This window comes from Scylla paramamosain, chromosome 45 (assembly GCF_035594125.1).
Source record: "Scylla paramamosain isolate STU-SP2022 chromosome 45, ASM3559412v1, whole genome shotgun sequence".
Taxonomy (NCBI): Eukaryota; Metazoa; Arthropoda; class Malacostraca; order Decapoda; family Portunidae; genus Scylla; species Scylla paramamosain.
The window spans coordinates 8,457,867-8,472,190 of record NC_087195.1 but is presented as its reverse complement, the minus strand read 5'-3'; the positions used below and the strand labels follow the sequence as shown (position 1 = coordinate 8,472,190).

The following is a 14,324-nucleotide window of genomic DNA, read 5'->3' as shown; positions in this document are numbered from 1 at the left end:
AAATGAAACCTGATACTCCATCTGGTCCTGTTGTTTTTCCCTCTTCCAGTTCCTCGATCATTTTATAAACTTTATTTACTATAATTTCCCACATTTGTTTTTCTGTCTTCTCATGTTGTGGTTTTAAAATTCAGATTCTTCTGTGAAAACTTGTTGAAACTTTTTGTTTAGCAATTCACTCATGTCTTTTGGGTCTTCGTATGTTTAATTTCCATCCTTCAATCCTTCTAGTTTTTCTTTTAGTATAATTTTTCAATTTATGAATCTGTAGAACAATTTAGTTTTGTCCTTGCACTTTTAAACTATATACTTTTCATATCCTTTCTCTTCCTCTCTCCTTATTTTCACATATTCATTTCTTGCTATCTTGAGGTCTTCCTTAAGGTAGGGGCACAGAGATGTGTTCCATCTTATTAATTGGATGCACACTGTGTGAAATGAATTGTGATAATGATGGTTGTAATGTTTTTTATTAATATTGTTATGTAAGGCATAAGTAGCAGGGAAGTAAGAAGTGAGAAGAAGTAAGAATAAAGAAAGAAGGATGATAAGAAAGATGAAGAAGAGAGAGAGAGAGAGACAGGGACAAAGTGGGAAGTTGATGCGTTGATGACAGTTGGGTAAGCCTGCTACTGAGTTAAGTGTAAGATTCTCCACGCAGAGCTACTTTTCTTCCCCACTTAATTTATCATATTTTTTAATTGTTCTTTAATTTTGAATCCTACATATTCATTAGCTAAAGAGTTGCCCTGGACGATGGCATAAACAGCATTCACTCAGGCCCCATAGTTTAGTCACCAGAATTTTCATAAGTACTTATTTTATTTATACCAGATAGCAGCCTGCTTTGGGTGCAAGTGCAGTGCAGGTGGGGTGGCGTGTCTCCCTGTTTCTCCCTGTCCCCACTGGCATAAGTCATCACCTGAAACGCAGTTCCAACCCGTGTTCTTACGCTTGAGTCAGTCACAGTCGGTAGCTTGGATGAGTCAGGTGTATCGTGGTAGGCTGCGTGTTCTGAGGAGACTGGGCAAGATATAGCCTGAAGGGTCACTTGCTTTAAGGGGTATTTGAGTAACCTACTCCAGTATTCCCCTGCTTATTATATTAGGTGTCTCTATCAACCTGCCTGTGGGTGCCTTTCCTTGCACGTCACTCTGTATATATTATGAGGTGACTCCTTGTCTTATGGTGAGGCGAATACTTGGTGTTACAGTGAGAGGTGAATTACCCTCATGTTTGTTGTGTGGGCATTTGTCTATGTATATTGTGTTTGTTACATGCTGCTATTGTGATGCATTGCTCTTTCAGAGAATCTGCACGTAGAGGATTATTGTACACTGCGTTGCAGTAAATTATCTTTCTTCCCAGGGTTGTGTCATTCCTGAAAGGAGGCAGAGCTTGTTGTCTGGGAAGTTGGATATGATATTGTACAGCAGAGGGAGATAGTATTCTACAGAAGTGGATGTTGTCTTGTAGTTTGTGAGGGCGCTACTCGGTAGAACACTGACCTTTTAAGTGTGTGTCCCATGTTGTGATTGTTCCTTCCTAGAACGTGGCTATTGATTCTTTCCCAGCTGTTGGAGTAGTTTGGCAATTGTTGTGGTAATATTCCTTTGCCTGTGGGTGAATGAAACAGGCTGGCGACCTCATTCGTGTAATCTGGCATTATGACTGTCTGTGTAGAGGGTGCAAGAGTCAAAAAAGGACAATGTAATCCATATCAGGTCCTGTACCAAGTCACGTAGATGGTGACTTGGGGAAAGCTAGGCCAGTTTGAGGCAGCTGTAAAAGGGACAGGAATTTGTAGTTGTAACAATATGTTCTCGTTTTCAGGTAACACACACAAAACTAAAGTGTGGAACATCATCCACAGTGCTTGTAAGATGGGAAATATAGATAATTTGTCTGCAGCTCTTAAAGTTCACTCTTCTGGACAGCATGAAGGTAATGTGAAGACATATGCATCAGTTACTCTCTCTCTCTCTCTCTCTCTCTCTCTCTCTCTCTCTCTCTCTCTCTCTCTCTCTCTCTCTCTCTCTCTCTCTCTCTCTCTCTCTCTCTCTCTCTCTCTCTCTCTCTCTCTCTCTCTCTCTCTCTCTCTCTCTCTCTCTCCATGTTGATCATCATAATTTTGAGGAAAGACATACCTGCCTGCTTGCTGTTTTAGTTTTGCAGCCCACCAAGTTGCTTTGTGTTTCATGTATAATAGATTTTTTTTTTCTGCCTTTCCTTTTTATTTTCTTTCATATTTACATACATTTCATGTCTTGTGTGCAAAGATTGTTGTTATCATTACTATAATTATTATTTAGTTATCATAGCATAATAGAAGATTTGAATCTTAAATGAAATTTTAGGTGTATATTTATTTATGCTTTATACATAACAATTATTAAAACACGATCATTAATACATTGTTTTTTTACAGATCATAATCTTTCACAGGAAGAGTTGTTTTTTTTACAGATCATAATCTTTCACAGGAAGAGTTAAGAGTCCATAGCATCCACAGGTGTTCCCAGTAACCCCAGCAAGATATCTTTTGGATCAAAGTCCAGAACAATGCTTCATGTAGCTGCAGAAAATGCACAGAATGATGTCATTTGGTAAATTGTTTTAAAATTGTTCAAATGCACAAGCATCAGTGTGCATAGTTTGTGTTGCTTTATAGGAATCCTGTTAAAAGTTTCATCCACTCAGAGATATTAAGCAAATATTACAAAATGTGTATATTGGGCAATGTCTTTTATATACATAGGAACCTCGGTTCTCAAACTTAATTCGTTACTGAATGCCATTCAAAATCCGAAATGTTTGAAAACCAAAACTGTTTTCTCCAAAGGAATCAATGTAAAATGGATTAATCTGTTCCCAGACACCAGTCTACACTGTCTTAGTAGCCATGATGGCTGCTTCACAACATCTCCAGCTCACAAATTATTTGTCCAGAAAGGATGTATTTAATAGACCTAATGGCACAGAACTCATTAGAAGATACTGTTTAGACTGATCTAGTGAGGGAAGCCTTACAGAGGGACACAGAGACGAGCAACCAACTTACTGCCAAAATGCAGTTGTGCAGTAGTGATGGCATTGGGGGTCAATGAGAGAGTCACAGGTGGCTTGGGATTATTCCTGAGTGCTGAAAGCTGTTTGTTTACATTGAGACTTTTCAACAGGATCACATTTACCTCATTTCAAAGATTGAATTACTGTCTTACACTCTGTGTCTCTCCTCCAATTATATAAAAATGAAGTAGATATTTATACAAACTATAAATTGGTAATAAATGGCAGCTTTTTGCTATGTCTTTTAATATTTGAAATCAAGTAACTTTGTTCTGGAACTGAATTATGGTACCACAACCAAAACAATTATGAGTTAAAAAATTTGTTTGAAAACTGATTTGTTCGAAAAGAGAGGCTGTCAGTAACTGAGGCTCCACTGTGTGTGTGTGTGTGTGTGTGTGTGTGTGTGTGTGTGTGTGTGTGTGTGTGTGTGTGTGTAAGTATATATATATATATATATATATATATATATATATATATATATATATATATATATATATATATATATATATATATATATATATATATATATATATAGGTGATGAAGTTCTGAGACACAATAGAGGTGAGTAGGGAAACCATCCAGATTTCTTTCTTTTCTTCACTTTATTACTTTCACAGGAGGTATCTTCAGGCTAAAGTATATAATTATATTTAGTACAATATATAAAGATATAATGTTAAAAATAAGAGCAAAAAATAACATAAGGGGCTCAATAAAAAAAAAAAGAAAAGTAAAATAAAAAAGTTAACAATGTGATCCACTGTCATACATGTTTTTTGTTACATACATGTCATGTCAGTTTTTTGTTTTTACTTTTTTTTGTACCCCTTATCAGTTATTTTTTGCTGTTATTTTTTAAATTATATCTTGTATGCTGTACAAAATATAATTATATATATTTTAGCCTGAAAATGCCTACTGTGAAAGTGAAACATTGCAAGTAATAAACTGAAGAAAAGAAAGAAATCTGGATGCTTTCCCTGCTCCCCTTATATATATATACTCGTATATATATATATATATATATATATATATATATATATATATATATATATATATATATATATATATATATATATATATATATATATTTCAACCAGATGGCACTACTGCTATCACATCTATTTCTGAAGCTGAACTCTTCGCTCAAACCTTTGCTAAAAACTCTACCTTGGATAATTCTGGGCTTATTCCTCCCTCTCCTCCACCCTCTGACTACTTCATGCCACCTATTAAAATTCTTCGCAATGATGTTTTCCATGCCCTCGCTGGCCTAAACCCTCGGAAAGCTTATGGACCTGATGGGGTCCCTCCTATTATTCTCCGAAATTGTGCCTCCGTGCTTGCACCTTGCCTAGTCAAACTCTTTCAGCTCTGTCTGTCAACATCTACCTTTCCTTCTTGCTGGAAGTTTGCCTACATTCAACCTGTTCCTAAAAAGGGTAACTGTTCTAATCCCTCAAACTACCGTCCTATTGCTTTAATTTCCTGCCTATCTAAAGTTTTTTAATCTATCCTGAACATAAAGATTCTTAAACATCTATCACTTCACAACCTTCTATCTGATCGCCAGTATGGGTTCCGTCAACGCCACTCTACTGGTGATCTTCTGGCTTTCCTTACTGAGTCTTGGTCATCCTCTTTTAGAGATTTTGGTGAAACTTTTGCTGTTGCCATGGATATATCGAAGGCTTTTGATAGAGTCTGGCACAAAGCTTTGATTTCCAAATTGCCCTCCTACAGTTTCTATCCTTCTCTCTGTAACTTCATCTCAAGTTTCCTTTCTGACCATTCTATTGCTGCTGTGGTAGATGGTCACTGTTCTTCTCCTAAATCTATTAACAGCGGTGTTCCTCAGGGTTATGTCCTGTCACCCACTCTCTTCTTATTATTCATTAATGATCTTCTAAACCAAACTTTTTGTCCTATCCATTCCTACGCTGATGATACCACCCAGCACTTTTCCACATCTTTTCATAGACATCCAACCCTTCAGGAGGTAAACATTTCACGCAGGGAAGCCACAGAACGTTTGACTTCAGATCTTTCTAAAATTTCTGATTGGGGCAGAGCAAACTTGGTATTGTTCAATGCCTCAAAAACTCAATTCCTCCATCTATCAACTCGACACAACCTTCCAGACAACTATCCCCTCTTCTTCAATGACACTCAACTGTTCCCCTCTTCTACACTGAACATCCTCGGTCTGTCCTTTACTTATAATCTGAACTGGAAACTTTACATCTCATCTCTAGCTAAAACAGCTTCTATGAAGTTAAGTGTTTTGAGACGTCTCCGCCAGTTTTTCTCAACCCCCCAGCTGCTAACTCTGTACAAGGGCTTTATCCGTCCATGTATGGAGTATGTTTCACATGTCTGGGGGCGTTTCACTCATACTGCTCTTCTAGACAGGGTGGAATCAAAAGCTTTTCGTCTCATCAACTCCTCTCCTCTCACTGACTGTCTTCAGCCTCTCTCTCACTGCCGCAATGCTGCATATCTAGCCGTCTTCTGCCGCTATTTTCGTGCTAACTGCTCTTCTGGTCTTGCTAACTGCATGCCTCCCCTCCTCCTGCGGCCTCGCTGCACAAAACTTTTTTCTTTCTCTCACCTTTCTGTCCACCTCTTTAATGCAAGGGTTAACCAGTATTCTCAATCATTCATCTCTTTCTCTGGTAAACTCTGGATCTCCCTGCCTGCTTCTGTATTTCCACCTTCCTATGACTTGAATTCCTTCAAGAGGGAGGTTTCAAGATACTTATTCATCAATTTTTGACCACTGCTTTGACCCTTTTATGGGACTGGCATTTCAGTGGGCATATTTTTTATTGGATTTTTGTTGCCCTTGGCCAGTGTCCTTCCTACATAAAAAAAAAATTTATATATATATATATATATATATATATATATAGAAGATGAGCAGGGAAAGCATCCAGATTCCTTTCTTTTCTATATAATATATATATATATATATATATATATATATATATATATATATATATATATATATATATATATATATATATATATATATATATATATAAAGTTTTTGTAGTTCTTTGCCTCAGTTGATTTCTTTACTACCTGTTTGTGTCTACTGTTGCCCTCTCCCCCTTCCCTTTACCCCATCTATCTGCATCTCTCTCTCTCTCTCTCTCTCTCTCTCTCTCTCTCTCTCTCTCTCTCTCTCTCTCTCTCTCTCTCTCTCTCTCTCTCTCTCTCTCTCTCTCTCTCTCTCTCTCTCTCTCTCTCTCTCTCTCTCTCTCTCTTCTTGGCTGACGAATCAAATAAAAGCAAAGAAAAATTTGTAACTACATAGAGCAAACTTTTTTAAATTCAGATCAGTGCTCAAGCAAATCAGCTGGAGTTACTTATGTACCAGCACAAATATTAATGCTCTATGGAAATATTTCACTGAAAGTTATTCAAAAGCTGTGCAAGAATGCATGCTTTCAAAAAAATTGATGTCCTATTCAATATGTTAAGCCAAAGTGGTGGAACAGACAAATTGCTGAATGTCTGCGTGTCAAGAGGGACACCCATAACAGATTGAATTCTTCCATTAATAATGAAGAATTAACTAGATTCAGAGAGTTAAGTGTAAAGCAAAATGATTAATGAAACAGAGCAAAAGGTCCACTGAATTACACATTGCAAACCAAAGTAAGACAAACCTGAAAGAATTTTATAGCTTTGTCAGGGAGAAGAGAATGATTACCTAAACTATTGGACCAATTATTGATGAAAATGGAGATTTCACAAATGAGAAGCAAATCAGTCGCATTCTTAACACTTCCTTTGCATTGGATTTTACACCAGAAGACCTCAGCGATATCCCTACACTACCAAGTACCAGCAGCCCAAATAAATAACCGCGATGCCTTAAGTAGTATCAATATAACAAGGAGAGACGTGTCAAAATGTACCGTCAAACTTGAAGTAAGTCACCCAGGCTTGACACAATCTCCCCCTGCATGATAAAAGAAGTTAAATGTGAATTGGTTGAATTCTTGACTCTATCATTCTATAAATCCTGTAGTCCAGTAAAGTGCCTAATGAGCGGAAGCTCGCTAACATAACTCAGATTTTAAAAGAAGGCAGTAAATCTTTACCCTGCAATTACTGGCCAGTTAGCTTAAAGTTGTATGCAACATGCTAGAAACATTTATTAGAGATAAACTTGTTTATCACTTATAGGAAAACACTCAATACAGCTTCCATGACAAACACTCGTTTGACAAACCTCGTAGACTTCTATGATATTCCGAATCATTATGACAAAAGTAAAGAGGTAGATATAACATCTTGATTTTCAAAAGGCCTTTGACAAAGTTCTCCCACAAACATTTACTGATTAAGCTAAAATTGCATTGTATCCAAAGCAGAGTTTTGAGGTGGGTAGAAAACTGGCTGAACAACCATAAAGAAATAGTAGTAATAAATGAAAAAAAAAACATCCAAGTGGACTAACATAACCAGTGAGGTGGCATAAGGATCAATTTTAGGACATAGATGAGAGTGTTATTAATATTGAAGTTTGCTGATGACATCAAAATAGCAAATTCCGTAGTTTCTAGCAAACAAGTGAAAAAAAAAAAAATGCAGTATGCAGAGCAATCCAGACAAGTTGTCAGGATGCGGGCAAACCTGGCAAATGAGTTTTAATGTGGATAAGTATTAAGTGCTACATACAGTAGATGTGGTTGCTATATGCGTGGCAGGTGGAACATATATGAAAACCACACTTAATAAAATACCCCTGCCATTGCATTATTTCTTGAAAGATCTGGCAACATTTTTACTTGGCAACTCATTGATGTCTTGCTTCCAGTCTCCACTTCCCAGAATACACTAAATGTGCCACATGCTTGGCAAGGAGAGAATGTCTGCTGCTCTGTGGTTCTTTTTCTTGCCAATTTCTTTGTGAGGCACATTTACTTCCAACCCCTCTACTGCTAACCATGCCAAAGAAAAAGTAACTCACATAGGCTCAGATAGAGGTCATACATGTCTTCTACAAGGAGGGAAAGTCTAGTTGGTGTATTGCTGAGAATATAGGAGTTTCACTCTGTACAGCACAGTTATGGACAAAGAGAATACATGATGCTGAACCCAGTCCCATCCTGTCCTATAAGAAAAGGCCTAGGAAGAAAATACTGCTTTTGAACAGGACCCTGAATGTCATCAAAAGGCAGGTGGAGTCCAACTTAACCCTTACAGCAAAAGAGTCAAAGCACAAAAACCCCAAGATACATGGTGATGTTGTAATATGCACACTTCAGGACAACTTGCATAAAGTGCTCAAGTACCGTAAATGTCGTGCTGTTCTCAAACCCTGGGTAACAAAGCACCATGGACAAATGAGGGTCAACTTCTACTCGTCAGTAGTGACATTGGACTGCAAGGTCTTCTGTGACCTTTGTATGTATGTAACACTCTCTCTCTCTCTCTCTCTCTCTCTCTCTCTCTCTCTCTCTCTCTCTCTCTCTCTCTCTCTCTCTCTCTCTCTCTCTCTCTCTCTCTCTCTCTCTCTCTCTCTCTCTCTCTCTCTCTCTCTCTCTCTCTCTCTCTCTCTCTCTCTACATACTTTAGCATTTTTTTTCCAATCTATTAAAACCCTTCTTCTAGTAGCTTTCATACACTTCTTGTACTTCCTTGTTTACATATATTTTATCATTCTACCCACATTTGTGTTGACAGTCAGTGAATGTTCTTTACATGACTGAATGTGCCTCTCCTATATGCATCTTTAAGACATATCAGTGGTAAATGAATAGAATACACTCAATAATAAAGTTGTCAGTGCTAAATCATTAGGGAGTTTAAAAAAAAAGACAAGACAAATTTATGGATGAGGAGAATGTTTCATGGAGGGAACACCTTGTGTAGGCCTGATGGCTTCTTGCAGCTTCTCTTACCATATTTTTCCAAGTATAGTTCAATCTCAAATTTAGTTCAGCCCCTGATTTCTGGCCAGGATATTAGTAATTTATGGTATACCTTGTATATAGGTCTAACACCTATATGAAGGGTAGAAACCTCTAACATCTAACATCCATCTATCAAAAAAATCTCATGACCTTGGAGTGCTGTACTAGTAATTAAATCACCACATTTTATAGGAATGTGAGCAGAGAGAGAGAGAGAGAGAGAGAGAGAGAGAGAGCAGGAGAGGGGGAAGAGGAGTAAGGGAAAGAGATGAGAAAAAGAGACCTGGAAAGATGAGAGAGATTGAAGGGGGATAGGAGAGAGAGAGAGAGAGAGAGAGAGAGAGACCTGCTCCTCCTTCCTTGTTTATTCAAATGATTAAAGTGTGAAATCTTTGTCCTCACACATGGGCACCACACACACACACACACACACACACACACACACACACACACACACACACACACACACACACACACACACACATCAAATAAAGTTCTAAGAGAAAGAGAAGAATTACAAAGAGCAAAAGAAATCATTGGGAAAATTGTAGGAGATGAAATGGATATACAAATAGAAGAAGTGTACAGGATTGGGAAATATTCAGAAGGGGGGAAACGTCCCATGAAAATAAGACTTAATACCCAAGCGGCAGCCGAATACATCCTGAGAAGAACGAGTTTGTTAAGAAAGATAGAGGGTATGAAGGATATATATATAAGAAGAGAAATGAATGAGGAGGAAAGAAACAAGGTGAAAGAGTTAAAAGAGGAGGCCAAGACAAAACATGAAGAGAGAACACAGGAACAGGCAGAAAGATATATATGGAGAGTGATAGACATGAAAATGAGGAAATGGTGGTTAAAGAATGCAGAGCAAGAAGTAAGACAACAAAGAGAGAACACAAAAGAAATGGGTCCACAATAAATAAAATTAAAGTTTTGTATACAAACATAGACGGATTAGTGTCCAGCCTAAGGGAACTAAGAGATTATTTACATGAAAAGAAACCAGAAGTGGCATGCATTACGGAAACAAAACTAACAAGGGAGATTAATGTTGAATTTGAAGAAGAAGGATACAACATATGGAGAAGAGATAGAAAGAATAAGGGAGGAGGAGGAGTGATGATTCTAGTAAGAAAAAACATCTTGATAGAAACAGTGGAATATGGTGAAGGGAGCTCAGAAACATTGAGTGTGGAGATCAAGATCCAAGGACAAGAAAGCAGAAAAATTATTGTTGCATACATGCCTCCAAAGACCAACACTTGGGTGACTGATGATTATAAGCACATGCAAAGCGAGTTCATAAAAAGTATAGATGACATGCTAAAGATAAGAAACAAGGTGTTACTAGTAGGAGATTTTAATAGCAAATAGATAAACTGGGGGGAGATGGAGGTGACAGGGATTGCCAGTACATGGAGTGAAGAATTTTTACAGACTATGATGGTAAACACGATGGATCAATGGGTGAAAGAAAATACTAGGTACAGAGGGGAAGATGAACCATCGCTACTAGACTTGGTCTTTACAAAAAAGCCAGAAAATGAACCAAGTATAGAATATTTGTGTCCAGTGGGAAAAAGTGATCATGTGAGATAGAGATAGAGATCAAAGAAGAAGTGCCAAAATTCAATGAGGAATATAAAAATGAGAGAAAAAATTATGCTAAGGCAGACTTTACAGGGTTAAAGAAATTCTACGGAGAGCTTGATTGGAATAATTTATTAAGAGGTATGGAGGTGCAGAAAAAATATGAAGTGTTTTTAAGCAAGTTTAGAGGTGTTGAAAGATATGTGCCAAGATATAAGGTAAAAGAAAATAAGAAAGTGTGGTTTAATGCAAAGTGTGCAGAGGCAAAAAAGAAAAAGGAGAGGGCTTGGAAAAAAATGAGGAAACAATGGAATGAGATAAATAGAGAAGAATACAGGACAGCTAGAAATGATTATGTTTAAATAAGAAGAGAAGAAGAAAGAAATTTTGAAAGAGATGTAGTTGGAAAGTGTAAAGAAGAACCCAAACTTTTCTATAGATATGTAAATGGAAAAATAAAGCATAGAGATACTATTACAAAGCTGAAGGAAAATGGAGAAATTTATGAAACCACACAAGAGATGGCTGAGATACTGAATAAAAGCTTTAAGTCTGTATTTACAAGAGAAACTGCCTTTGCATCACTGGGAGATGAGGAACATTAGAAAGGAATAGCAAACATACAAGTGGAAAGAAAAGAGATTAAAAGACTACTGGAAGAGCTAGATACTAGGAAGGCGATGGGGCCAGACGAAGTAAATGGATGGATATTGAAAGAATGTAGAGAGGAATTGGAAGAACCAATATGGGAGATAATTAACAGTTCTTTAAAGGAAGGAAAAGTACCAAAGGAATGGAAGAGAGCAAATATAGTACCGTTATACAAAGGAGGTAATAAAATGGAACCACTGAATTACAGACCAGTCTCACTCATGAGTATTGTAAGTAAACTCTGTGAAATAGTCATTAAAAACAGATGGGTGCAATATCTTGAACAAGAAAATATAATAACAGAAAAACAATTTGGTTTCAGGAAAGAGAGATCTTGCGTAACAAACTTACTGAGCTTTTATACAAGAGTAATAGATAAACTACAAGAGAGAGATGGTTGGGTTGATGCTGTCTATTTAGATCTGAAAAAAGCTTTTGATACAGTTCCACATAAAAGACTCATATGGAAACTGGAACATCGAGGAGGGCTAAAAGGAAAAATACTTAAGTGGATGAAGGATTATCTCCAAGGTAGGGAAATGAGTACAGTAATCAGAGATAATAAATCAAGTTGGTGCGAAGTAACAAGCGGAGTACCACAAGGGTCTGTGTTGGCACCTGTAATGTTTCAGGTCTATATAAATGATATGACGGTGGGTTTAAATAGCTACATTAATATGTTTGCAGATGATGCAAAATTGATGAAAGTAATAAAGAACCAAGAGGATTGTGAGGAACTACAGAGGGATATTGATAGAATTTATGAATGGAGTAAACGATGGAAATTAGAATTCAATATAAAGAAGTGCCATGTAATGGAGATGGGAAGAAGTAAAAGGAGACCTTCATGGGAGTATAAGATGGGAGGTATCACAATACCAAAGAGCAAAGAAGAAAAAGACTTGGGAGTAATAATTCAAGACACGCTTTCACCAGAAAAACACATCAATGGAATATTTGGCTCTACATATAATTTGCTAGCAAATATCAGGATGGCATTTAATTACCTAGACAAAGAAATAATGAAGAAAATCATAACACACATGATACGTCCCAAACTGGAATACGCAGCAGTGGTATGGTCTCCACACAAAAAGAAAGATATAAGGAAATTGGAAAGAATACAAAGAACAGCTACGAAAATGATACCTGAATTGGAAGACCTAAGTTACGAGGAAAGACTGGAAGAAATTGGATTACCAACACTGCAAGAAAGAAGGGAAAGAGGAGACCTGATAACAATGTTCAAATTAGTAAATGGCATGGAGAAGATAGACAGAGATGACCTAGTTGTAAAAGTGGAGGAAGGAGATAGACGTACAAGGGGACATATGAAGAAATTAAAGAAGAGTCTTTGTTTGGGAGATATTAAGAAATACAGCTTTCCGCATCGAACGGTTGAAATATGGAATAACTTAAAAGAAGAGGTAGTTGCGGCAAAGAGTGTGCACATGTTTAAAGAGAAATTGGACAAATTCGGGTATGGAGACAGGACTAATTGAGCTTTGGCTCGGACCCTGTACTATACAAACTAGGTAAATACACACACACACATCCTCACTACTTGTCATGTTTGGTTATATAATTATAATAATGATTGTACCGAGTCACTCAAACTAAATTATCTATGCTATATATCTCTTACCTAACTCCTCTGACTATAAAATATTCTTTGACTTAACTTCCAAAGCGGAGCACATCCCGAGTCTCTTCCCTCTCATGGAGATCTCCATTCTTTGAGACCTCACTGTTCACCACCAGCTTTGGCTTTCCTTTCCCTTCACTGACCATCCTGGTGAAGTAGCCTTTAACTTTCTTATAATCCACGACCTAGAACAACTGATGCAACACCCTCCATGTATTCCTAACTGTCTAGGTCTAGGAGATACACCCAACATTCTTGACCTTTTCCTAACCTCTAACCCTTCCGATTATGCTGTCACCCTATCTTCTCTGTTAGGCTTCTCCAGTCATAACCCTGTATCTTGTCCTATTGCTCCAATTCCTCCACAGGATCCCCCCAAAGCAGAGATGCCTCTGGCATTTTGCCTCTTCTAATTGGGGTGACCTGGGGAGATATAGTTCTGATTTTCCTTGGAATGACCATTGCTTGCATGTCACACCCATCTCTGTGTGCTGAGTGTGAGGTGATAGTGTCTGGCATGGAGCTGTACATTCCTCACTTTCTCTTGCTCTAAACCATCCATATCTTAGTTTACCTCAGCATGTTCTCATGCTATACATGATAGAGTGGTGGCCCACAAAAGATACTTGAACCTTCCATCACCTGATTTTTGTGCATTTTATATTTCTGCTTGGAATCATCCCAAATCTGTTCTCCAACTAGCCAAAAACTCCTTCATAATTAGAAAACGCCAAAGTTTTAGAAGATCTGACTCCCCTCATGACCTCTGGGACCTAACCAAAAACGTCTCCAAAAATTTTACTTCTTCATCTTTCCCTTCCCTATTTCAACCAGATGGCAACATTACTATCTCATCAATCTCTAAAGCTGAACTCTTCACTCATATCTTTGTTAATAACTCTACCTAGGAAGATTAGAGCCTTGTTTCTCCTTCTCCCCCACCCTCCTACCACTTCATGCTGCCCATTAAGACTCTTCACAGTGATGTTTTCCATACCCTTACTGCCCTCAACCGTCAGAAAATGGGATCCCTCCTAATGTATTCCAAAACTGCTTGCACCTTACCTAGTCAGGCTCTTTCAACTCTGTCTGTCAACATCTACATTTCCTTCTTGTTGGAAGTTTGCCAACATTTAACCTGTTACTAAAAACAGTGACCACTCTAATCCCTCAAATTACCATCCTATTGCTTTAATTTCTTGCCTCTCAAGTTTTTTTTTTCAATCTATCCTGAACAGAAAGATTCTTAAACATCTATCTCTTCACAACCTCATATCTGATTGCCAGTGTGGTTTCCATCAAGACCACTCTACTGGTGATCTTCTGGCTTTCCTTACTGAATCTTGGTCATCCTCTTTTAGAGATTTTGGTGAAACTTTCATTGTTGCCTCAGACATATCAAAAGCTTTTGATAGAATCTGGCACAAAG

General features: G+C 37.6%; 1 protein-coding gene across 2 annotated transcripts in view; it reads left to right on the top strand.

Moving 5' to 3' along the window:
- Positions 1–14,324, top strand: part of LOC135094264 (uncharacterized) — a 52,699-nt gene that overhangs the window by 32,106 nt on the left and 6,269 nt on the right. For both annotated transcript variants that reach the window (XR_010263687.1, XM_063994246.1), the window contains one exon: positions 1,834–1,944. The gene's annotated coding sequence lies outside the window, so the exon portion shown is untranslated. The remainder of the gene's footprint in view (positions 1–1,833; positions 1,945–14,324) is intronic.